The sequence below is a fragment of the Phyllostomus hastatus genome, unplaced genomic scaffold (genome assembly GCF_019186645.2).
Source record: "Phyllostomus hastatus isolate PE091 unplaced genomic scaffold, TTU_PhHast_1.1 phas_contig_86, whole genome shotgun sequence".
NCBI classification, from domain to species: Eukaryota; Metazoa; Chordata; class Mammalia; order Chiroptera; family Phyllostomidae; genus Phyllostomus; species Phyllostomus hastatus.
The window spans coordinates 95,546,128-95,573,495 of record NW_025333977.1 but is presented as its reverse complement, the minus strand read 5'-3'; the positions used below and the strand labels follow the sequence as shown (position 1 = coordinate 95,573,495).

Sequence of the window (27,368 nt, the reverse complement as noted above, 5' to 3'; positions counted from 1 at the left end):
ATACCTCCCACTTTGTCCTTACTTTTCAAGGTTTCAGTCACTATTCTGGGTCTTTTGTGTTTCCAAACAAATTTTTGGATTATTTGTTCTAGTTCTGTGGAATACATCATTGGTATTTTATAGAAATTGCATTGAACCTATAGATTGCTTTGAGTACTGTGGACATTTTAATGTTGTTAAGTCTTCTTATTCATGAGCATGGTATATGTACTATGTCCAGAAGAAGTCCAGCCACTGTTAATATAACAAGAACCATTTTCATGACATTGATGTGACCTGGAAGCCAATGAGAGGGGACTGGAATGCGTACACATAAACAATGATGACTTTACTAGTCAGTGAAGGTGTTGAGTGAGCATGTATACTTGTGTGGCCATTGGATTCAAAATGAATAAGTGAGTAGAGCAATGAATATATGAAATATTGTGTTAAGCTTGAACATTCCTTCTTGGAAACTGTTCAGATGATTCAGAAGGCTGCAGCTATCGACAGCTTCATCATAATAATGCCCCTGCTCATGCATCATGTCTCATGCAGAGTTTTTTGACAAAACGTCAAATCACCCAGGTAATTCAGCCCCACTACAGCCCAGATTTGGTGTCCTGAAACTTCTGGCTTCTCCCCAAACTAAAATCACCTTCAAAAGGGAAGAGATTTCAGGCCACAGATGAGATTCAGGAAAATATGATGTGGCAGCTGAAGGGGATTGGGAGAGCTGTGTGAGGTTCCAAGGTGCCTGCTCTAAAGGGAACTGAGGCATCATTGTCCTATGTACAATGTTTCTTGTATCTTGTGTCTTCTTGAATAAATGTCTCTGTTTTTCATATTACATGGCTGGATACCTTCTGGACTGACCTTGTATACTTCCATTTATTTGCATCTTTTTCCATTTTTTTCTTCAGTGTCTTGTCATTTTCTCAGTATAGATCTTGTGCCTCCTTGGTTAAGTTCAGTCCTAGGTATTTTATTTTCTTATTAAATTATAAGTGGGATTGTTTTCTTAGTTTTTCTCTCTGATAGTTTATGATTGGTGTATAAAAATGCAGCCAATTTCTGAATACTTACTTTGCATCTTGCTACTTTATTGAATTCACATATCAGTTCTAGTTTTTTGGTGAAATCTTTAGGGTTATCTATATACACTATCATGTCATTTGCAAATAGTGACAGTTTTATCCCTTCCTTTTCAATTTATATACCTCTTATTTCTTCTTGTCTGATTGTTATGGTGATGACTTCCAATACTATGCTGAATAAAAGTAGTGAAAGTGGACATCCTTGTCATGTTTCTGACCTTAAGAAAAATGCTTTTAGTTTTTTCCCATTGAGTATGATGTGGGTTTATGATGTTGAGGTATGTTCCCTTTGTTCCCACTTTGCTGAGAGGTTTTTTTTATCATAAATGTATGCTGCATTTTGTCTAGTGCTTTCTCTGCCATCTGTTAATATGCTCATATGATTTTTATTATTTATTTTATTTATGTAGTGTACCACATTAATTTGCAAATCAACATTACATTCCAGAAATAAATCCCACTTCCTTATGGTATATGATCTTTTTAATAGATTGCTGAATTCAGTTTGCTAATATTTTGTTTAAGATTTTTGCATCCATGTTTATCAGGAATACTGGCCTATAATTTTCTTTCCTTGAAGTACCTTTATCTGGTTTTGGAATCAGGATAATGCTGGCCTTATGAAATAAGCTTGGTAGTCTTCCCTCCTCTTGAATTTTTTGAAATAGTTGATGCTTTGACAGAGCAGAGCAACCTACATTGCTGTATTGTGGCATTATATGTGGGGGAGAAGTCAAAGAGAGAACAATGCCACTTGCTTGGCTCTTGCCCTCACTTCCCCCACAAGCAAATTGGGCCCTTCTGGTGCTGATTCCCAGGTGGGTGGGTTTGTGTACATTCTAGAACCCTCTTGGTCTCTCCAGCAAACTCTCCTGTGAGGCTGGGAGTTTTTCTCCCACCACTACAACCCCCACAGATTTTTACAGCCAGAGGTTTTGAGGCTTTCTTTTCCTGCACTGGAACCCTAGGTTGTACAGTCTGTCTCACACACAAATGTGGGGCCTCCAGGTCTGCCAGCCATAGCCGTGCCGCATGTCCTCTCCATCCCAGCTGCCAATCTCTGCCCCTCCTACCAGCCTGAGTGAATGTTTCATCTTTAACTCTTTGGTTGTCAGACTTTCATACAGTTCAATTTTCTGGCAGTTCTGGTAATTTTTTATTGTTGCCCTGCCTTTGGTTGTGCAAGGAGGCACAGTGTGTCTACCTATGCTTCCATCTTGGCCAGAAGTCAGGAAAATGCCTCAAATGTCATTTATTTCTTTTTCTTGTCTGATTGCTGTGGCAAAGGGGAGCCACAGAAGGTTCTGAGTGATGACTAATGTGGTATAGGGGATGGGAAGGTGAACCAGAATAGCCATGGGGATGGAGAGTTCCCTGTGGTGGGGGAAAGGAGCAGGACTGAAGCCAAGGTTGATCTCAGGGTGGGGTGAATAGTTCTGTTTCCCAACATGAAGCTTTGGCCTCCACTGACATCTCAGCCCCACATTTGTGCCCAGTGTTGTGTCATCTGTCCCAGAAGAAATATGAACCAAGTTTCCAGGTGGGACACCTAGAGTGGAGAAGGAAAAAGGAACAGCATATTGGCAAGTCAGGAATGATCTTAGAAGTTATGCAAGCCAGCATTCCCAAGGCCACTGACCCTTGGCCTCTGTTTTCATATCTAGTCCCCTTTTCATATCTAGTTGGCTCTCCTAGAGAGAAGATTCTTAGGCTGGCATGGAGTCAGGGTTGTAAGGAGCCTTGACATTCATTGTACCCCATGCTTCTTGTCCACTAAACGAAAAGGATCTCAAGGCTCAGAAGATAGGTGACTCTCCCCTGGGTCACAAAAGGAACTACCCCCAGTTCATGTCAGAGCAGGCCTTAGAAACCAGACCTCCCAACTCCATATCCAGTCTCAGAAATTATTATTTTTTAAAAGATAATTTGAAAATAAGAACAGTAGTATGTACATACAGAAGTATGTGCAAGAAAATATTTAAATGGAACATTGCATTTTGAAAAGCCAATCTCCTTCCCACCCTGTTCCTCAATTCTCCATTCCCTTCCACAGGGCACCACTGTATCAGTAGTTTCTTAAGCATCTTTGTCAGAAACAATATATGCATGTATCAGCATGTATTCTTTACCCACTTTTTTTACATAAAAAATAACATGCCACACACTTTTTCTTTTTGCCAATCAAATATCTTGAAGACTTTTCCCTACCAGTTCATGATCAGAAGGCACATTTTAAAAATAGATGATCATAATAACAGCAGGGGAACCAGTCCCTCATTTGTGCACTTTAAGTAATAAGAATATTTCAACAGTATTTATTCACTTTAAAAATAGTTACTTAATTTTTTAGTGCATATAAAGAAGACTTAATTGACCCATGAACCTGTACCTATACACTAGATAATACCTGGTGGTATTTTAAAAAAATACCTGGTGACTTTTTAAAAAAATGAAATAATCTTCAGAAAAGTATAAAATGAAAAATGAAAACTCATCACATATGCACTTCACCCTCAACTGTCCTTTCAAAAGGTAGCCACCAGTAACTGTTTTGATATGTGTATATACTCTGGGGGTGGGGGGAGATGAGGAAATTCCATATATGTGAAACTCTTTATAATGTATGCAAAGGGGATAGTAATATACAAAGTCTCTGTTCCTTCTATTTTCACTACAAATGCATTTCAGAGGCCTTTCTGTCCTGGGACAAAGTCCCAGCATATGGATATGTCTCCTCCCCTATTGCACACCAGAGGTGTTTCTCTTTGTTTGCTTCACTTGTACTTGGAATGCTGTGTTGCCTGTCCTTGGATTTGCATGTGTATCAGCAGGCTTCACAGTGTTGCCAGATTACTCTTAAGAAAAGGGTAATCTTGAGCCTCACCTGACAGTGTTTTAAATGCACTCACTTCTTTTCATCCTCAACAGCATATTCTCAAATTTGTTCATTTTTGCCAACTTGTAAGAGTTTTTAAAATGGCAAGCATGTTGTGCTTTGATTTGTCTTTCTTTCTTTCTTTTAAGATTTTATTTGTTTTTAGAGAGGGGGAAGGGAGGGAGAGAGAGAGGGAGAGAAACATCAATGTGTGGTTGCCTCTCTTGGGCCCCCTACTGGACACCTGGCCAGCAATCCAGGCTTGTGCTCTGACTGGGAATTGTATCAGCCACCCTTTGGTTCACAGGTAGCCATTCAATCCACTGAGCCACACCAGCCAGGGCTGATTTGTATTTCTTTAAATATAAGTGAGATTGAATATCTCTCCATGAACTGCTTGTTCATATACTTTGCTTTTATTTTTTCATTGGTCATCTTTTTCCTAGTGATTTGAAAGAGCTCATTATGTATCAGAGAAATTAACTTTCAGCTTATCTTCCTCAATTAGCTTCTGTTATGTGCTGCAGATATTTTTAAGTTTCCCATTTGTCTTTTTAATTTTTTGTGTTGTTTTTATTCAATTTAGAAGTTTTAACTTTTATATAGTCAAATTAATCAGTATTTCCCTTCATGGCTTCTGGGAATAAAAATATTTACACAGTGCATTTTATACAAACTTTTTACACATCACACTTGATCCTCACAGCAATCTTTGAAGGGAGGCAAGGCAGAGCTTTAACCATCAGTTCTGTTTCACAAATGAATGCAATGAGGCTGAGAAAGACAGTGGGACTTGCTCAGGCTGAACAGATTCTAAAAACCTTGCTCTCGCTTCCCTTGCCTACCTTTTACCAGCCAAGTAACTCACTCCTGGCACTGATAACAAAATGTCGTGGCTTCTCTAGTAAGTAGTTTTGATTATTCAAACTTTAAGCATCTTTTCTTCCTCTAAGTGCTCTTTTTAAAAATATTTTTGAAATTATAAAATTAATAGTTCTCAAAAACAAAAGCTCCAACAATACAGAAGAATGAAACATGGGATTTGAAATGAGGCCTCTGCTTTGCCCCATAAGCCCATCCATCCAGTGACTATGGTCAAGTCTGCTATGAGTGCCAAATAGGTTCCATGGGCTCATTCTTGCCAGGAGGTGAGGAAGGCCTGCCAGGAGCTAGACATTCCATTTTCATCTTCCAGAGCATTCCAGGAACACCTTAGATGCTTGAAAAATGCTTCAAGACAGGAGACTGAGGTGGTCACTCTGCTTAGACTATGAAGCCTCACAGGCCTGTGTTCAAGTGCCAGCTTTGTGAGTGTGAGCAGGTGACTTTCCCTTTATGTACTATAGTGACCCTGCCTGCAAAATTGGGATAGTAGTTTCTACCTCAAATAAATGAAATAAACCTCATAAAGTTCCTTACTGGATCCACTGATCCATTTGGCCCTGATGTCCAGGGTCATGAGGTATCAGAGCTGAAAATCAATCTCCCTCTCTCTCAAAAGCACAGAGAGAAAAGTGCCTTGCCCAAGGTCACACAGCCCATCCGCACCAGGGCTCACCGAGACTCCAGTCTCTTGACTCATTACATCACTTGCCCAGTTTCCTCTCAGTGGGACCAGCCATGCTCTTCTGATCTTCCGTTTCTCACCCTCTGGCCACCAGAGGGCGCTTCTTAAATACATCCCAAGCTACTGAAGCTCTCGGTCGGCGGCTCCGTGCTGTGTACGAAAGGAAGCCGTTTCTTTTCTGTCTGGTGTTCAGGGCTCTCTCCTACAAACCCAGCAATGCACATTCCCAGCCTTGCTTTTTACTTAGGTGCACCCATCCTGGAGCACCCTTCCTTTCCTACCCCTTCTAGGCCCAGCCTCTCCTATCTCCTCTACTTCTTCCCCACGGTTTGGGTCTCTAAGAAGGTGCTACCCCATTCTCTAGGACAGTTGCCAGGCCACTGAGTCCCTTCCCCAGCATTCAGTTGGTGCTGAGTCAATGTTCTCTGCATAATGAGAGGTGCTGCCCGCAGTCCCGGATCCTCCTCCCAAAAATGTAAGGAGCACGAGTCCTGAGTAGGAACTCAGAGGGACATAGTGCCAAGGGTGGATGCACGCAGCCCCCACATACTGTTGACTCTGGGCCAATGGCTGCCCACCTCTTACCCTCAATCTTCTGATCTGTGACCTGGGGAGGCTTGGGGTGAGGGGGTTGGACATTACCAGACCGGTTTGCAGTTTTCTGTAGGAGGGGTCAGGGCACTTGGCCTGAGGCTGAGTTTACTAGGTGTTTACTTAGGGGTATTGGGGAGTCTGAGGGAAATGCTGGGGCCACATTACCACCTCTAACACACATGGATTGTACGTACCTACCTCCTGGGGTCCTTTCATGCAGCTGCCCCACGGACCCCCAACACTGTCAACTTGCACGGACTCTTGTGACGTCCGCAGCTGGGGCGGAACCTACCTTCCCATTCCACCCCTCCTTCCCGTGCTGCCCCCCCCCCACCCCGTCCTTCGAAGGGGATAAACTGAGGCAGGGCTAGGGAGGCCACAGCCAAGGTTACAACACACCGGTAGTGGAGCCCGCAGGAAGGCCGGGAGCAGTCTGGAGCTCCCCAGCGTTACTGCGCCCCTTCCCCCACGCCCCGCTGCTGCCCAAGGCGCTGGGGCCGCGCCCGCTGCTGGGACTGCGCGGCTTCGGCTGCTGCAGACGGTCCCCGCAGAGGTAGGAGGTGGATGGGGATGAACGCAAGCCAGGGTGGCGGGTGGGGGCTGCGGGCGGGGGCTAACTGGGGCTGTGGTGGGAGATCTCCTTCGTGGAGAGCCTGGGCTCTTGCTCCGCGCAGGAGGCCGCCGCTGCAGGACGCGGGAGAAGCTATGGGCCACTCGGGAGGGGGTGGGGGATAGCTGGCAGTTGAGCTGAGCCCTGGAGGAGGTACCGAGGCCGCAGTCGCGGGGCCGAAGTCGTTTGCCGGGTTGTAGAAATGGGGATAAGAGGACGTCGGGCTCTCGGGTACGGGGGCTCGGGCTACGCTGGCCTGGGGGCGGCAACGGCCGGTCTTTCTGAGCTGGGGCTCTGCAGATGTCGCTCTGCGGTGAGTATGCGGGCAATGTAGCCTCCGTGGTTATATGAAACGCTGAAAGCGCAGTCTTGAGGAAGGGGGGATCAGGGTTCTCACCTCTGCATCTGTGCTTCCCCGGGGAGGGGAATCCGGAATCCGTCCCGAGGGTTGCCCAGAGAAGCCTCTCTTCTCCTGGGCACTCCCACCCTGCTCCCGCCTTCCTGCGGAGAAATCCTGCAGCCCTTGTCCGGGGTTTGGATCCTGCAGGCAGGACGATGAGGCATCTCAGGAAATCGCTGGGAGTCTGACAGAGGATTCAGGGAGGGGGGGCGGAATCTGGAGCTTCGTCTGCTCTGGAGGGGCAGGATCCTATTACGACCTACCCCTGACTCCCTGTGTGACCTTGGGCAGTCCCTCCTGCTATTGCGTGGGCCAGAGGCTGGTTCCTAGTCTTGAGGGGGCACTCTGGGCCATACCCCTAGGAGGCTGGGAATTGGTTTAGGAAATGGTGCTGGGGGCTGAAACAACCATGGCATTCTCCTGACCCTGTCCCAAAAGGTTCTCAAATGTCAGGACTATCATACCTGCCAGCCTGAGTTGGGATCATCCTGGACCAGGGGCTTAGAGTATGGGAAAACCCCATCCTGCCCACAACTGGCTGGCTATTCTTTGGCTGTGATGGGGCAGGAATAGTTTGGCAGAGATGAGTTAAGGCTATCTCCTCCCCACCCAGTCACAGGGAAAGCCCCCTTCTCATTCTTTTGCCAGGCAATTGCCACTTTAAATTGCCATGCTTTCAACTGTTGTCACAGCTGATCTGCCCCTGAAGCAAACAGAACAGACAGAACAGTGTCCCCTCTCCCAGGTTTGTCCACAGGAGCAGATTCACAGGGAAAGCAGTCCGCTCTGCCTGGTCAACTTGTGCATTTTGCTCTGGGCATGCTCTGTAATTGGCGGGGTGGGCACTTGTTCTACACCAGAAACAGGAGTCTGGTTATGCACTTCGAATAGCCACTACCACTTCACTCTGTGGTCAGTCCCCACCAGACAGTGCACATGTTGGCCTATGCAACCACCTCAAAGCAACTCTGAACTGAGGTGACACAGGAATGGCGCCCTGATCACCCTCCCCTGCCCCCAACATTATGTTTGGCTTTTCACTTATGCTGGCAAGGTGGCCAATCCTTTGTGCCCATGTGTGGCAGCCAGAGCCCAACAGCTGGGTTTGAAAGGAGAGAAGAACAACCCAGATGCCCCAGGAAGCAGGAAAAGATGAGCTAAGAGATACTTAGGTGCCAAAATGCCCAGAGCCCAGCCATTGAACATTAGCACTGGAGGGAGGATCCTGGGGCCAATCCCTTGTTAGAGATGGAGAAACTGAGGTAGGGACGAGTCTAAGGTCACACAACATCATACTGTTTTCAGTTCTCCAGCAATCCAGCCATCCTTGGGCAGTTACCCACTGGGGAATACTCAGAGGACTGAGTGTTCCTCACAGAGGTCCATGCAGTGGACGGGCAAGGAAGAGAACTGGCATCTTACTCTGCAGGTGATGCTAGCTCCTGCACAGTTTGCAAACCCTAAGTAATTCTGGGTCTAATGACCAGAATTGCCACTCTCTCTCTCAAGGCTGCTTAGAGGGGGTCATGGTTGCTTGCCCTTCCAGCCACTGTTCTGACTAACCCCATTCTTGCTGGCCCCACAACAGCCCTCATGGTTTTAGTCATGTCTCTTCCCCATTATGCACAGGGGAGTGCCAAGGCCAAGCCAGAACTAGGACCTATTGTGTCCAAAGCTCTCCTCCACATTAGTGCCCTAATTACTGGGGGCAAGGTGTAAGCTAAGCATCTAAGCATCCCTGGCCAAGAAGAGCACAGCCATCCTTTGTTCTTGTGGTAAGATCTCTGTCACTGGGGTAAGCAAGTTGGAGGTGAATACTCACTGGTCAGGAGGCTATGAATCTGGAAGATTGACCAGATATCTCATTATTTCCCAATGATCCTTCATAATTAGGGGGTAGGGAATGGGGTTCTCATTCCTATCCAGAGGTATTTCTTACATGAACAAGACTGGATGAAGGCCTATTCTGTTGGTGAGGTCTCTCTGTACTGGGGTTTCATGCATTGCCATTGCTCAGCCATGGTGTTCACAGCCACCATGAAGTGTGACTCAAACCTACTTCTGGAGCAGCATCTTCTAGTGCCCACCACCTTCCCACTGGACCCAGCCTTGCCATGTCTTAGCTCCTGCAAAAAGGTATGCCCCACCCTGCCACCTGAAACCTTCATTCATCCTAATCCCTCTCATCCCCGCATCATTCCCTCAGGGTACCACTATCACTGAAAAGGGGAGCAGTGTGCAGGAGCACAGGCAGGACTGACTTTAGACCCCTGGTGAGACGCTAGTCTTCAAGATCCCCTTTGTCAACGTAAGAAACATCCAAGCCTGTAAGAATTTTTATGAGTTTATTTTAGCCAAACTGATGACAATTGCCAGGAAGTAAAACCTCAATGAGCTGAGATCAGGATCTGGAAAATGGCAGTCTAGCACCTTATTTTATACATTACAATCAAAAGAGGAGGCATAAGTGGGTTACACAAAATCCATTGGTGGTAGATTAGGGAGGAGGAAGGACACAAAGCAGTGGGGGTTGGATCTCTGGGATTGGATAAAATGTGAAATGATAGACACTTACTTTTACACAGGTGAGTACAGGACAGTTAACAGTCAATTAACATGATAACAATAGCAATGAGGGGATTTGCTTTCTCTCCCTGATGCAGTGCCTGTGCTTTGAGGGATTCTGAAAAAGGAAATTTGAGATTCCAAAGGTATATTATAACAGATGCAAAGAGACAACAAGACAGGCTCAGTTAAGGTAAAGATTGACTTGTCAGGGAAGATTCTAGCCCAGGATTACCAGCCATGAACTGTTTTTAGTTAGAAAGTTTTAATTTCAGACCATCCTATGTGGTTACTTTATGTGTGAGTTTGTAAGGCTGCCACACAGGCCTCTCCTGAGCTTGTCAAGTTTTGCTTGTGGCTCCTTTTCTTTCACACCCTCCTCCCTGGGCTATTCAGTGGAGCTACCACAGCAAATCCCAAGTTGGAAAAGCAGGATGCAAGCAGCCACGTTCTTGTTGACTCTTTGAATAACAGTGTGAATGTGGTCTTGTGATCTAGCATGTTTGCATTTCAAACCCAGCAAATATTCTTAAAACTTTTATTTTTGTTTGTTTGTTTATTTATAGAGAGGGGAAGGGAGAGAAAGAGAGGGAGAGAAACATCAATGTGCAAGAGAAACATTGATTGGTTCCCTCTAGCACATGCCCAGACCAGGGACCAACTTGCAATCCAGGCATGTGCCCTTACCAGCATCAAACTGGTGACCCTTTGCCTTGTGGGATGATGTCCAACCAACTGAGCCATACAGGTCAGGGCCCCAGCAAACATTTTTGAAAGCCTGTACTCCTTGTTGCCAGACCCTGTCATGGGTGGCTCTCACATACATTATTCATTTCATCTGCAAAACCACAAACTCACCCATTAATGTGTGTAAAGGTCCTAGAAGTATAATATTAAAACAACAATATCAGCCCCACAAGCCAGCAGTGCACCGTCCCACCCACCACTGTTGATAGTCCTTTCAGAGCTACTCAGTTGCTCAAGGGTACCAACAGTTTTGAGTTTGCATTTTGTGCTCAGACATCCATCCTCAGAGGGGCAATTTCTCTGGGAGGAGTGCTCAGACTCAAGTAAGCATAGAGTCTGGTCTGACCCACATAAATCCACAGTGCCTGCAGTGGAACTTGTAATCTTGTACAGGATCCCCGGCCTCATATAATGCCTCCGTAGAAGGTAATTCCAGCCTGTACTGTGTCCCATTGTTGGGATGGCACAGTCTCTTCTGCAAGACTGTGACCTCCCTCAGGATCAAAAAGTGGCTGAGGTACCTCCTGGTCCCTTAGCACCAGGGGCTAATACGAGTTTCTTTTGTGCTCAACTTAGCTGAATACTGCCAGAAGTAAGCTGCCTTACAATGTAATGAGTTCTCTCTCACTGCAGGTATGCAAACTGAGGCCCAAGAGAGGATTTTTGTTTAGATGCCCTGGAGGGTTATTTTAGCTCCAGGAATCCCAGAGCTAAATGAACTTTTAAAAATTATTACCTGAGGACTTGGTGAAAGCTATCAGAATGGTAATATAGGTTCTTTTAAACATTTCTATATTTTTAAATTACAGTTTACATTCAATATTATCCTATATAAGTGTCTGATATACACCATAGTAGTTAGATAGTCATTTACTTTACAGAGTGGTCTCACCAATATCATGGTCATGGTTACAGGGTCATGGGTACTCATCAAGTACCCATGAGTTATTACAGTATTACTGACTACATTCCCTATGCTGTACTTTATATCCCCATAACTATTCTGTAACTACCAATTTATACTTAATTGGTATAAATTAAGTATAATTACCTTTACCTTTACCTTTTTCACCCAGCATCCCAACCTCCCTCCTCTCTGACAACTGTCAGTTTGTTCTCTGTATCTATGAGTCTCTTTCTAATTTGTTCTTCAGATTCTACTATAAGTAAAATCATATGGTATTTGCTTTCTCTGTCCAGTTTATAGGATAGTAATATAGTTTCATAAAAATGCTAAATGTCACTTAGATTAGGGGATTTTAACACTCCACTGTCAAAAATGGGTACATCTTACAAACAAAATATCAACAAGGATATTGTAGCATTGAACAGTGCTCTAGATCAAATGGACTTAACTGACATATATAGAAACTTTCTTCCCAAGAGGCAAAATACCCATTCTTTTCAAATGCATATGGAACTTTTTCAAAGATAGACCATATAATATGACACAAAAGCCTCAACAAATTCATGAAAATTTAAATCATATCAAGCATTTTCTCAGACTACAAGGGCCTGAAATTAGAAACCAACCTCAAGGAAAACAAATTGATGGAGATTGAATAGTATGCTACTAAACAATGAATGGGTTAATAATGAAATCAGGGAATAAATCAAAAAGTTTCTGGAGACCAATGAAAATGAACACACAACAGTCCAAAACTTATGAGGCACAGCAAAGGCAGTCCTAAGAGGGAAGTTCATAGTGATCCAGGCCCACCTAAAAAAGATAGAAACATTTCAAATAATCTTCCTAACCCTACATCTACAAGAACTGGAGGAACAACAACAAACAAAGCCCTGAGCGAGTAGAAGAAAGGAAATAGCCAAGATCAGAGCAGAATTAAATGACATAGAGACTAAAAGAACAATCCAAAATATAAATAAATCCAGGAGCTGATTCTTTGAAAAGATAAACAAAATCAGCAAGCCTCTAAGCAGACTCATCAAGAAAAAAAGAGAGAGGACCCAAACAAACACAATCAGGTATGAAAGAGGAGAGATTACAACTCATACCACAGAGATACAAAGGATTCTAAGAAATTACTATGAAGAACTATATTTGTAGTAAAAGCCAAGAAATTTGAAAACCTTGATGAAATGGACAAATTTCTAGAAAAATATAATCTCCCAAAACTGAATGAAGAAGAAGCAGAAAGCCTGAACAGACCAGTAACAGCTGACAAAATTGAAGCAGTGATCGAAAAACTCCTGGCACACAAAAACCCTGGACCAGACATTTTCACAAGAGAATTTTACAAAACATTTAAGGAAGAGCTAACTCCTATCCTTCTCAGACTATTGCAAAAAAAAAAAAACAAGAAGAGGGAAGACTCCCAAACTCTTTTTATAAAGCCAGCAGCATCCTAATTCCAAAACCAGATAAAGACACAACAAAGAAAGAAAACTACAGGCCAATATTGCTGATGAACATAGACACTAAAATCCTCAACAAAATATTGGCAAACCACATCCAACAGTACATTAAATAGATCATACACCACGATCAAGTGGGATTCATCCCAGGGATACAAGAATGGTACAATATTTGCAATTCTACAAACATAATACATCACACAATCAAAAGGAAAGACAGAAATTACATGATCATATCAATAGATGCAGAAAAAGCATTTGATAAGGTACAGCACCCATTATGATAAAAATATTCATGAAATGGGAACTGAGGTAGCATACCTCAAGATAATAAATGCCATATATGAAAAACCTCTAGCCAATATCATACCCAATAGGAAAAAACTAAAAGCTTTCCCACTAAGATCAGGAACAAGACAAGGATGTCCACTTTCACCACTTCTATCCAATATAGTATTGGTTTTCATACCCGCAGTGATAAGACAAGTAAAATTGGAAAAGAAGTAAAACTTCATTGTTTACAGATGATATGATAGTGTACACAGAAAACCTTACAGACTCCACCAAAAAAGTACTCGACCTAATGAATGAATTTGGCAAAACAGCAGGATACAAAGTCAGTATTCAGAAATTGAAGGCATTTTTGTACAGCAACAATGAAATATCAGAAACAGGAATCAGGGGGAAAATCCCATTTGACATGACAACAAAAAAATTAAATACCTACTAATAAACCTAACCACGGAGATAAAAGACCTGTCCTCAGAAACTATACAACATCAAAGAAAGAAATTCAGGAAGACACAAACAAATGGAAGTATGGACCATGCTCATGGATTGGAAGAATTAAAATAATCAAAATGTCCCTATTTCCCAAAGCAATTTATAGATTCATTACAATCCCTATTAAAATATCAATGACATACTTCACAGATATAGAACTAACATTTCAAAATGTATATGGAATCATAAATGACTCTGAATAGCCTCAACAATTTTGAGAAAGAACAAAGTAGGAGGGATCACAATACCTGATATCAAACTGTATTATAAGGCCACTGTAATCAAAACAGTATGGCAGTGGCATAAGAACAGTCACATAGACCAATGGGACAGAATAGAAAGCCCAGAAACAAACCAAATTCTCTATGGTCAATTAATATTGGACAAAGGGGACAGAAGCATAAAATGGAGTAAAAATAGCTTCTTTGACAAATGGTTTTGGAAGACCTGGACAACTACATTCCAAAAAAAATGAAACTTGACCACCAACTTACACCATACACAAGTATAAACTCCAGATGGATAAAAGACTTAATATAAGTCATGACACCATAAAAGTCCTAGAGGAGAACATAGGCAGGAAAATCTCAGATATTCTATGCAGTAATATTTTCACTGATATATCCCCTAGAGCAAGGGACATAAAGGAAAGAATAAACAAATGAGTCTTGATCTAAATAACAAGCTTCTGCATGTCTAAAGAAAACAGCATTAAAATGAAAAGAGAACTAACTATATGGAAAAATATATTTGCCTGTGATACCTCAGACAAGAGTTTGATCTCCAAAATATATAAAGAACTCACACAACGCCACTCCAGGAAGACAAACAACCCAATTAAAAAATGGGCAAAGGACTTGAACAGACACTTCTCCAAGGAGGACATACAGAGGGTCCAGAGACACATGACAGGATGCTCAGCATCACTAGCCATCAGAGAGATGTAAATTAAAACCACAATGAGATACCACTTCACACCAGTGAGAATGGCCATCATAACCAATTCAACAAACAAGTCTGGCGAGGTTGTGGAGAAAAGGGAACCCTAGTACACTGTTAATGAGAACACAGACTGGTACAGCTACTGTGGAAAACAGTGTGGAATTTCCTCAGAAATCTAAAAATGGAACTGCCTTTTGACCTAAGAATACCACTGCTGGGATTATACCCTAAGAATCCTGAAAGACCATTTGAAAGAACCTATGTACCCCAATGCTCATAGCAGCACAATTTACAATATCCACATGTTGGAAGCAACCTAAGTGCTCACAAGTAATGAGTGGATAAAAAAACTATGGTACATTTATACAATGGAATACTGTATAGCAGAAAGAAAGAAGGAGCTCCTACCCTTTGTGACAGCATGGATGGAATGGGAAAGTATTATGCTAAGTGAAATAAGCTAGGTGGTGAAAGACAAATACCATATGATCCCACCTATAAGTGAAATCTAATCAACAAAACAAACAAGCAAGCAAAGTATAACTAGAAACATTGAAATAAAGAACCAACTGACAGTAACCAGAGGGGAAGGGGGAGGTGATAATGGGGAACATGGGGAAGGGCCATTACGGAACATGTAAAGGACACAAGGAAAAAGCCAAAGGGAGTAGTTTCGAGGGTGGGACGTGGGGATTGGTGGGGTTGGGGTGCGTCATGGGGTAAAAATGGAGACACTGTACTTGAACAAACATAAAAAACAAAACAAAACTGGATTTGTTAAACTGCCAACAAAATGATCAAGGTCAGAGAGTATTAATAACATGGGACTAAATGAACTCATAAGAATGAATATAATGTTTATAATTTTTATATTAAGTATTACTGGTTGTTGACCTTTGTGTTCAAGATACAATTTTTTTCTCTTAAACTATTTGTGACCTACAGCAATTTAGTAAATTATATCTTTGTAAACAAAACAACAACAACAAAAGATGCTAAGTGTCAGCATGTTTTAATAAAGCCAATTGCCTGCAAGTATAATGAGAACATTTCATTATTCAGCTCATGCAGATGCTGAATTAGGGCCACATTTTGGACTTAGCCAAGGGTCCTGAGGATTTGGTATGAAGTGAAGCGGGAAGGAAATGTAGTGTTCAGTGGCAATTCCATGAGCAGCTGCTGTAGTCACTGTCCTACACACCAACTTGGGAAGCTTGGAGATCAGAGAGCTGGACTTCATGTGATTTCCACAAATCCCTTTGCCTCCCTGAGCTGAACGGGTTTGGAAGAGACCAGAAAATACTTTGTAAGTTGTAATCAGTACCCAAAAGGGCTGGGGTGTGTGTGCAGACAGGAAGGACTGAAGTGTTTAGATCCTGATAGTTTCAGGTGTATGGACTGGCTGACAGCCAGTCTGCCTCTGGAACTAGGTTCAAATCCCAGCTCTTGACCTCCTTGCTTTGTGACCTTAGACAAGTCACCAGATCTCCTTGAGCCTCAGTTTTCTCCTCTTTAAAATGCTGCTGATGGTAGTGCCAACCTCCTAAGTTAATTATGAAAATAATTCTATGAAAGCATGTCAATGTTATACAGTTATTTTTTTTATTTTCTCCTTTGGGGATATTGTAGAAGCCAGTAAGTATTTCTAGGACCTCAAAGTCCAAATACAAATGTTGGCTTCATTCATTTACTCATTCAACAAATAATTATGGAGTGCCAACTATCATACCACGGGAGCCAGACAGACAAAAACACTTCTCTCTAGGAGCATTTATTCTAGCAGCAGGAGACCGACAGTAAATAAATGAACAAATAAAAGAATTTCAGAGAATTTTAAGTGCTAAAAAGAAGAGGTCTGCTCTGGGTGGTGTTAAAGATGTTTTGCAATGGAACAACTTTTCTGCATGGAAGAGGAGAAGAACCCTGGTTCAGTCACCATGAAACCTAAATTCCAGTGCTATCTCTGCTGGCTTCTGACTTGCTGTTCAACTTTGGGCAAGTTCCTTTCTGTCTCTGATCCTCTGTTCTTAAAATGAGAGAGTGGCAGGAGCCCTTTCAACTCTGAAGCCCTGTGTGGCTGTGTTGGCTATCATGTTCAAGCTACACCACCTGGTGGTATCACAGTCATAGCTTGGGATCTCTGCTTGTCCCTACCTCCCCATACCATACATACACATACCAAAATGTGATATGTAACCTGTCTCCCCCAAAAGATGGAAAGACATACTGTCATTCTTGTTCTCATTGTCTTACCACCTATCTGAACAACTTTTCACAATATGGTTTTCTTATTTTCAAACTCTGTATAAATAGGCTTCGGCTGTAGATATTTGTTTGGGTGAAGGGACCCCCATCCCACGGAGTCCTCCTGGTGTTGGATGAAATGAGCTGGCCTGGACACAATCTGTCTGCAGGGGAAAGGGGCTGCTAATTCCTTCTAGTGGAGAATGCCCTGAACCCTTCTCTGAAATGGCTTTGTTGGGACTGGTATGTGTAGGGGTGTACAGCATGCATGCATAGCTCATCAGTCAATGTCCAAAGGCTATAGTTATAGAAAACAGATATTATCTATAGATAACAATTGAAGAAACACTGCCTCAGGTCAGGGTCTGTTAGTCATGCTGATGCCAGATGGTGGTAAGACTTGGTTCGTGAGATTAGGAGTTCACTCCCATATGCTTTGAGCTTAAACATCTGGTTTATACCAACAGGCTATACAAAGCAAAGCAAGCTTCAAAAGGTACAATGCATTCTTCAGGCCTGATTTCCCACGGAAACCCTCGATGCTAGCATCGGGTCATACCTGCCACATGCATTCCCAGTTTTCCCATCAAGTTTTACAGGCCTCTTTCAGGGCCCAGCTTATGTGGGGCTACAGTCTCCAATACCATACAGAGTAGTCCCCAACATCTCCCCTTTTTGTTTGTTATGGCAGGGCACTGTGGTAAGTCTGATGAAGCCTGCTACTTGCTTCATATATACGGTCCCTGGAAAACAATTTGTATGTATATCTCAAAGTACAAAAGACTACAACCATCAGAAGGCATCCCATAGCTCCCATGACCCAGACATGCAAATTTAGTCCTTCAAACCAAGTTTTTGGACTGAGCCATTGTAAGTTGTCATACAGGGTCTAAAAGACTTTCTGTTCAGTAAACTGTATAGTGTCCTGGAGTTGTTGATGTAGCTCAAACTGGAGTTAATTGATTTGTCCCTTGAGATTAGTGGAAAAGACCCCTCACAAGCGATGCTAGACCTCCTCCCATGCATGCTGACTGGAGTTCCACAAGGGGGTGACACACATCTTAGAGAAGCCTGGATCACAATTGAGTTGTTGACGAGTGACAAGAGCATCCTGCCATTCTCCCAGCCATATTACTGCAGACTCTATGGGCGAGAGTCTGGAAAGGATTTCCTGGTCAATAGGTGTTTATTGGATCATTTCTTGAGTTGTATTGGTGAGGAGGACATGAACATCATGAGCAGTTTGGATGGACTTAGCCAGAGCAGTGGATGAGCATTCCTAGGAAGCACCACATACTTACTTGGGAAAGAGCATGGTTGTGGGTGGATAGGCCTCCTGGATCTTCCCATTCACAGGTAACTTTAGCTGGTAGCCAGATTTCTGTTTGTCTGAGAACTACAAAAACCATAGTGAGATTGAATTGAGTAACATTACTGTGGGTAAGACAGCTAGTCTAGATAAAGCCAGGGGAAGCATAGAGACTATATATCATAGAGTCATTGTCATAGGTCAGATGAGGCATCTCCGGGACAGCTAGGAAAAGATAAGGTGAGAAGTACATACAGTAACCCAGGAATTACTAACATTCCTTAAAATATAATAACCTTTTCTGGACCTCACCGCTTTTGTATATTAGTGTCCCAGGAGGTGTTCTATTAAAGGTAGTTCCATTTTCCAAGTATTAGTATGCCAAGGGCTAGTTGATTTGAGGAGGTAACTCTTATAATAGGGGCCCCAGTTTCCCCACCGTACCACCCCATACTATTGTACATAGTATTAGGTTTGGCATGGACAATGGCAGAACCCACACTAGCATGTACTTTACACTTGGCACCCCAGTTTTCAGCTGTTAATGGGGTGTTAGGAATATCAATGAGTGAGGCCTGTTGATCTCTACACAATGACCAAGTGACAGGCTCAGCAGTTTTTCTTAATTTTACAAAGGGCTACATCCAGGGTGTTATCACTTTCTCCATCTCTTTCTCTTTTAAAGCCTATGGCTCCTATTAAGGAGACATTAGTTTGAGACCCCTTACTGTCAATGGCGTGTGCATACCATTTGAAGTATATTGGTAGACATAGGGTGTCAGGTAAGGTGGAAAAACAAGCAGGTAAATGTTCTGACACATAGATAGTATTCTCAGGGATGGATAGCCAATGACGTTTTTCTTCTAAAGGTCTGCCTGGTGGAAGCCAGAGCCTCCTGTCCATTGCTATCTTTGCTAAAGGAGGCTCCGAATCCACCAAGTATGGAGTTTAAATATGGGTGGATCAAGGATATGGCTCCAGTAAGTAGGCTGACTTTCGGCAGTGAGGCCCAAGCCTCAAAAACAAACAGGACAAGTATCAATACAGTTCTGGTGGAACTAGAGGACACTACTGACAAACAGGCTAGAAATCGATTTTCAGGAGTGCCTTGTGCCTCTACATCCTTCATGACCTCTTCAGCCCTGCTTTCGAGGGTCTTTAAGTCTCCCCAAGTTATCCCCTTAGGTTCAGGGGGTGCATTGGTCCTGATGGCCCGCTTCCCCCAATTCTAGCAATGGGTCTGGATCTGACATGGGTGCTCGATCATGGCCTTCTGGGACAGCTGGTTGGTCAGGTCCTCGAGACACCACAACTTCTCATTCTGAGTTATCCAGAAGGGTTGGTGGTGTCGGTCCCCCATGGTTTGGTTTCTACTCTTTTGGCAGGTAGCCACAGAGGACCTGTAGGGGCTGAAACACAAGCATACCCTCTTCCCCTTGTCAACAATTCAACTGGCCCTCCCCAATTCCCTTCTCCCAAGGGATCTCTGAACTACACTAAGGGATAGGGCCCCTTATTATCTACCTTTTATCAATTGAAATGTTTCTCAACTGGTGTATTAAGAGAATTGTCGCAGTCAAGAAAATTGTAAGTATATGTGGCTAGCGTTATCAGATTTCTGGGAGAGTTTTCCTGGCTCCCCCTTTTTTGTTTGTGAAGAAGAGTTATAAAGGTATGATGGGCATGTTCAACAACTGCTTGGCCTGTGGGATTATAAGGGATGCCTGCTTTGTGTTGAATTCCCCATCTTTGTAGGAAATCATGAGTGGATCAGGCTGTATACCCTGGTTTGTTATCAGTTTTAATTTGTTTTGGATGGCCTAGATGGCTGAAAGCCTCAAGCAAATGGGTCTGGATGTTCTTAGCTGATTTACCCATAATGGCAGAAGCCTGTAATGCTCCAGAGAAAGTATCAATAGAGACATGAATAAATTTAAACTTTCCAAAAGGGAGGTAATGTGTGATATCAGTTTGCCAGATTATTTGTGGCTCTAAACCTCTGGGATTCATTCCAATAGAGGGTAATGCCTTACCTACGGCCTGGCAATCTGGCATTCTTTAATAATTTGGTTGTCCTGAGAATGTGGGAGTTTGAACTCTTTGCAAAGAGGATGACTATTTTGATGAAAAAATTGATGGGAGGTAACAGCCTTTTGAAAGGTATCTACCATGCTCACTAGAGCATCACCTTGGGCATAGCCTTCAGACATAGGACCAGGGAGGCCAGTATGGGAATGCATATGTGTAACAAATGGAATACGTTCCCTTCTAACTAACAAAGTTTGTAAGGTTAAAAATAGACTGAGTAGAGGAGGGTCAGTGGATCCCTTAAGGACAGCCTGGTCTATATGGAGGAGAGTGTACACAGTATAACCAGAGTCACAAACTAGATGCAAGGGTTTGTTAGGCCACTTTTGGAGAGCCATAATGGCTCCCAAGAACTAGGTTTGTTGAGTGGAAGTATGACCATAAGAAATATAGTGTTTCTGTCCCTCATTTTCTTCCCAGGTGATGGCTGCTTTCCCTGTTTTTCCTGAGCTGTTGATGAAAACAGTCCTTGCTCTGGGAATAGGGGTCTTACTAATTTTTTCTTTTAAACAATTATGAAGGATTGGGATGTTTTATAATAATTTGTCTGAGGGCAGGCTAATCTCTATTTTTCCAACAAAATCTGTGGTAGCACATTGAAATTCTAGAGACTGACTAGACAATTGTTGTAAATAGATTTGGGAAAGTGGGACGTGAATGATAGCTGGATCATGACCCAAAAGTTGTTGAGTGCTCTTATATCCTTTAATAGTAAGATGGCATAGAGCTGTAATATAAGTGGTGATAGTACATTGGGGTTGATGAGAGAGAAATAGCCATTCTATCATGCCTAACTGAGATAATAGTTGACCAGTTAATCCTGTGGGGGTACCTAAAGTTGGAAAGCAGAATAGCCTAATGGGAAATTGGGGGTCAACTCTTGTGAGCTGTGTTTTATTGATATGTTGATTGTCAAGGTCTAGTTCTTGGAGAGCCGGGGGGGATAAAATTCTAGGGGAATTTAGATTGAAGTCACTTTTTAAGGTATTGAATAAATGAGTAAACTGATGGGTGGTAATTCCTAGGCTAGGTTGAATCCAGTTAATAACACCCAATAGTTGTTGGAGGTTATTAAGGGTTACGCACTCTGGTGGATTAATTTGGAGTGTTTGAGGCTGAATTGTCTGGTGAAAAAGAATGTGCCCCAGGTATTTCCAAGGCCCAGATTGTTGGACCTTTTCAGGGGCGATAACTAAGCCTGCATGAGATATGGATTCTTTTAAGTAAACATAGGTCTCAGCTCAAAAGATGGGGCAGCAATTAGAATATCATCCATATAACGATATATTATAGAATAAAAGAACCTTTCCCTAAGATTTGGTAGACAAAATGTTGGCAGGTAGTGGGCTATTTAACATGCCTCGAGGCAGAACCTTACAGTAGAGTCTCTGCAGTGAGATTAAGAGCCTGGACAGAGAAAGCAAATTGTTCTCTGTCCTTTTCAGCCAAAGGAATTATGAAAAAGCAGTCTTTTTGGTCAATAACTAGAAGTGGCCAATCCTTAAGTAGGCAGGCTGGATTTGGGACTCCAGGTTGAAGAGCTCCCGTTGGTTGAAGTACCTCATTAATTTTTCTAAGATCATGTACAAGCCTCCATTTCCCTGATTTTTTAGGAACTACAAAAATTGGAGTATTTCATAGACTACTAGATGGCTCAATATATCCTGCTTCTAATTGTTGTTGTACTAATTCATGGGTTTTTTTCTAACCTCTCTCCTTTGAGTGGCCACTGATTGACCCACACAGGCATATCTGAAAGCCATGTGAGGAGTAGAGGAGGTATTTGAACAGTGGCCACTAGTGAAAAGGTAGGAGAGTGGTTTTCATTCCCCACTGAGTAAGAAGGTCTCTTCTCCAAATATTAAGTGGGGCTAGAAGGATGTAGGGCTGAATCCACCCTACCTGTCCGTCAGGGCCGTAGCACCTGAGGGACCAGACACTTTTGCGTGGCTGAGAAATGCCTCCTATGCCAGTTATGGATATGTTAACCTCTGCTAGTGGCCTATCTGGAGGCCAATATTGACTAGAAATTACAGAGACATCTGTTCCTGTATCTAGCAGGTCATGGAAGGTTCTGTCTTTAATTGTTACTTCTAAAAGAGGTTTATTTAATTTAATGGAGGTGTCCCAGAAAACAGATTGGTTATTAGTACTACTGAAGCATCATTCCCCTCTCTTAATATTTTGAGTATTTGGCACTGTATAGGGAAGAAGAAGTTGGGCTATGTGAGGTTGGGCAGGAACGACATGGTATCCAAAGGTTCTGATCATAATTTTGATTTCTCCCTGATAATCAGAGTCAATTACTCCAGGCTGGACTAAAATCCCTTCAGCGATAATGCTAACTCTTCCTAAAATCAATCCAACAGTGCCCTCAGGCAGTGGTCCTCATACCTCTGTAGGAGCTGTGAGGATTTCATCCTGTTCTCTTAAGAAGAGCTTCTGGATAGTGACCAAGTCCAATCCTGCACTTCCCCTTGTGGTGGCATGGAGGTTGGTGATTTGGCATGTTTGTGAGTCCAAAACAATTGGTTTCTGCTGCCTGGAAAACTCCTATTGGAGTTTGGGGCACCAGAGTTCGAGCCCGCCTGCCTGTTTCCCTGGGGTGGAAGTGATCTGCTATTGTTATTGTATTGGGATCTACATTGTTTGGCCCAATGTTTGCCCTTGCCACACCATGGGCATTTCTTTACTGGGCAGGTTTTTGGGTTATTCTGTTGTTTGTTTTGGCACTCCTAAGGGGTGTGTCCCAGTCTGCCACAATTAAAGCATTTAACTTCACCCTTTATTGCAGCCACTAGCAATCTGACTGGATGTTGTTCCACACAAAGTTTTGGCAAGCCCTGATAACTTAACTAATATCAGTGGTGGTTAGTCTGAGAGGATTGAGTAAAGCTTTTCAATTATTATTTGCATTGTCATAAGCCAATTGTAACAAAAGGGTCTCCACTGCTTCCTGACTTTCAACTTGTTTTTGTATGGCTTCTTGTAGTCTGTCAACAAAATCTAAATAAGCCTCCATGGCTCCTTGCCAAATATTAATGAAAGAGCCTGGCCCTCGGGCTTTAGCTTCTGGAACCATCTTCAGGGTGCAGAAAGCAGCCTGGGAGCATTGGGAGAAAGCTTTAGTCTCCATTTTCGCCTGCTCTTCAGCAGATTCGTATTGATCCATTCCAAGAAGCATGTTAAGCCGGACTGGGTTTCCGCTTCTGCTATCCTCAGTCTGTTGGCAGTGGCAGCGATCAGTATATTCTGAATGCCACACAGTAGACTGGGCAGGTGTAAGGACGGTCCTAGCTAAGGCAATCCAATCATAAGGGACCAGCCAATATCTGTTAGTGACGACTGACATGAGTCACCATAGTGCAAGGTGACTGAAGCCCGTTGTCTTTAATACTATTTTTTAAGTCTTTGTATGCTTCAAAGGGAAAGGTTCATACATTGGCTGCCCATGCTATTTAATGACAATAAGGAAAGCAGACAGAGCTTTCCAGTCTCTGGCTTTCACAGCCTCTCAGAGACATTGCTGCATGGCGGTAGTAGTCTGGCTAAGGGCTGGATGTGAATCTAATAGAGGAGGAGGGAGAGGTAGATCCTCCATCAAGTTGTCCCATAGTGGGGCTGAAGGAAGGCTGGAAAGGAAGCCGTCCTTCTCCATTTGCGGTGGTGGGTTTTTATTATAAGGTTCAGCAACCACGTCCACCGCCATCCTGTAAGTCCCTTTTGTGTCTAAGCTTTCCTGATTATGAGAGTTTCTAGTATGAATAGGGGCGAGAGCCATTCTAACTAGGCTCCAGGTTAATAAATTCTGATGCTTATAAGGGTCCCATTTTCCTGATACCACTTTAATTTCTGCCCCACTTTTCCCCACACTTCTAAATCTAAAGAGCCTTTATCTGGGAACCACAGACAGTAGCTCTTTACTGTCTGTAGTAAGTTATTGAAGTTCTGTTCTTTAACCTGACATCCCACTGCCTTAAGAAGCTGCAAAAGCAGTCAAAAATATATCTCCCACTCTTTAGAAAATCCTGAGCCTATTTTGGTGACTGGGGTGTTTTTACTTTTGGTTTCATCTTCTCTAGCCCTCTCTCTGCCTATCTAGTTCTATAAGCTTCTTCTGGCTAATTGCTGGGGATTGAGATAAATGTAGTGGGTCAAAGTGTGCTGCTTGTGAGAAGGGCTCCCAGGGGTGTCACCCTTTGGTCATCCCTGCCTCTCTTACATGTCTCGGCTTCTCTCCCAGTAGTCTAGAACAGCTGGGAGGGCTTGGAGTCCTGGTTGACTGACCCTTATATTGCACGTCCCCAGATAAGCCCAAAGTTATATTACAGTGATTGGAGTGCCCTATGAGGCTCCTACACCTCTGAAGAATTGACCCCAGATACCTCTGCTAGGACCCTACTCATGTAGGACACCTGGGAACTTAGGCCAGAGAGAGGAAATGCCTCTTATCTTCGGAGTCCAGCCAGAACCAGAACACTCATTCAAGTCCTGACTATTAGTTATTGAGCTGATGGTGACTTCCTAGTATATCTGGAGGCAGAGGGAGGAGAAGGAAGACTGAAACCAAACAAGTGCAAGAGGCAGCCCTGAAAAAAACTCCCCTTTCCCTTATCTAAGACCCAACAGCGGCATAACCAAAAGTGCTGGTGCTGCTGTCCCTTACCGTGGGATGAAGGCACTGAATTCTGTCTGTTTAGGTGTGCCTTCCATAATGATGGCTTGTAGCCTCTTGGCAGATGAAGGTCTCAAATCGAGGGTCCCTGTTTGGGCACCAGATGAGGGGAACCCCATCTCGCAGAGTCCTCCTGGTGTTGGATGAAATGAGCTGGCCTGGACACAATCTGTCTGCAGGGGAAAGGGGCTGCTAATTCCCTCTAGTGGAGAATGCCCCGAACCTTCTCTGAAATGGCTTTTATTGGGATCGGTATGTGTAGGGGTGTACAGCATGCATGCATAGCTCATCAGTCAATGTCCAAAGGCTATAGTTATAGAAAACAGATATTATCTATAGATAACAATTGAAGAAACACTGCCTCAGGTCAGGGTCTGTTAGTCATGCTGATGCCAGATGGTGGTAAGACTTGGTTCGTGAGATTAGGAGTTCACTCCCATATGCTTTGAGCTTAAACATCTGGTTTATACCAACAGGCTATACAAAGCAAAGCAAGCTTCAAAAGGTACAATGCATTCTTCAGGCTTGATTTCCCATGGGAACCCTCGGTGCTAGCATCAGGTCATACCTGCCACATGCATTCCCAGTTTTCCCATCAAGTTTTACAGGCCTCTTTCAGGGCCTATCTTGTGAGGGGCTACAGTCTCCGATACCACACGAAGTGGTCCCCAACATTTGGGTCTGACTATTTTGGCTCTAAGTTGTGGCTGTGTAACTTGTAACTCATCCAGTTATGAGTAGCTGTAGTTTGTCCTTGTCACTGCTGAATAGTATTCCATTGTATCGCTAGCACACAGATTATTTAACTAGCATACTGTGATAGGCATGAGGGTTGTCTTCAGTTTGGGGATGTTCTTGAACCTGAGTCCAAGTACACATGGTATGAACTTCTCTAGGCATACACCTCGAACTGGGTGGTGAAGTATATACATGTTCAGCTTCACAAAACAGTGCCACACTGTGTAGTCATTCACTGCCGCTGCACCCCTCCTCATTCTGGCACTCCCTATTGTCAGTCTTTGTCATTTCTACTCACCTGGTGGATGTGTAGTGATTTCTCATTGTGGTTTTCATTTTTTTATTATTATTTTATTATTGTTCAATTACAGTTGTCTGCATTTCTCCCCACCACTCCCCCCGACCCCAGCCAAACCCACCTTCCTCCCTTGCTTCCATCCTCCCCTTGGTTATGTCCATGTGTCCTTTATAGTAGTTCCTGAAAACCCTTCCCCTTATGTCCCCTTCCCCTCTGGCTATTGTTAGATTGTTCTTAATTTCAATATCTTTGGTAATGTTTTGTTTGCTTTTTTCTTTTGTTGATTATGTTCAGGTTAAAGGTGAGATCATATGGTATTGGACCCTCGCTGTCTCACTTATTTCACTTAGCACAATGCTCTCCAGTTCCATCCATGCTGTCTCAAAGAGTAGGAGCTCCTTCTTTCTCTCTGCTGCATAGTATTCTATTGTGTAAATGTACCATAGTTTTTTGATCCACTCATTTACTGATAGACACTTAGTTTGCTTCCAGCACTTGGCTATTGTAAATTGTGCTGCTATGGACATTGGGGTGTATAGGTTCTTTTGGATTGGTGTTTCAGGGTTCTTAGGATATAATTCCAGCAGTAGAATAGCTGGGTCAAAAGGCAGTTCCATTTTTAGTTTGCTGAGGAAATTCCATACTGTTTTCTACAGTGGCTGCACCAGTCTGCATTCCCACTAACAGTGAACTAGGGTTCCCTTTTCTCTACATCCTCTCCAACACTTGTTTGTTGACTTGTTTATGTTGGCCATTCTGACTGGTGTGAAGTGGTATCTCATTATGGTTTTAATTTGCACTTCTCTGATGGCTAGTGATGCTGAGCATCTTTTCATATGTTTCTGGGCCCTTTGTATGTCCTCCTGGGAGAAGTGTCTGTTCAAGTTCTTTCCCCATTTTTTAATTGGATTTTATGTCTTCCTGGAGTGGAGTCCTGTGAATTCTTTATATATTTTGGAGATCAAGCCCTTGTCCGAGGTACCATTGGCAAATATGTTTTCCCATATAGTTGGTTTTCTTTTCATTGTAATGCTGTTTTCTTTAGCCATGCAGAAGCTTTTTACTTTGATGAGGTCCCGTTTGTTTATTCTTTCCTTTATGTCCCTTGCTTTAGGGGACATATCAGTGAAGATGTTGCTGCGTGGAATGTCTGAGATTTTCCTGCTGATGTTTTCCTCTAGGACTTTCATGGTGTCACAACTTGTATTTAAGTCTTTTATCCACCTTGAATTTATTTTTGTGTATGGTGTAAGTTGGTGACCAAGTTTAATTTTCTTGCATTTAGCTGTCCTGATCTCCCAACACCATTTGTTGAAGAGGCTATTTTTACTCCATTTTATGCTTCTTCCCCCTTTGTCAAATAAATCATAGAGACTTGGGTCTACATCTGGGCTCTCTGTTCTGTTCCATTGGTCTATGTATCTGTTCTTTTTTTTTTAATTTTTTTAAAATTTTTATTTATTTATTTTTAGAGAGGGAAG

At 43.0% G+C, this 27,368-nt stretch overlaps 1 protein-coding gene and 1 long non-coding RNA gene across 6 annotated transcripts in view; one reads left to right on the top strand and one right to left on the bottom strand.

Moving 5' to 3' along the window:
- The window catches only part of IQSEC1 (IQ motif and Sec7 domain ArfGEF 1), a 211,821-nt gene that overhangs the window by 80,260 nt on the left and 104,193 nt on the right, over positions 1–27,368 (top strand). The window lies entirely within an intron of this gene.
- Positions 2,352–7,275, bottom strand: LOC123826723. Its single transcript, XR_006787116.1, has 3 exons — positions 7,120–7,275; positions 5,510–5,668; positions 2,352–2,625 (listed from the first exon to the last, which is right to left on the bottom strand). It is a non-coding gene; the product is annotated as an uncharacterized LOC123826723 (long non-coding RNA).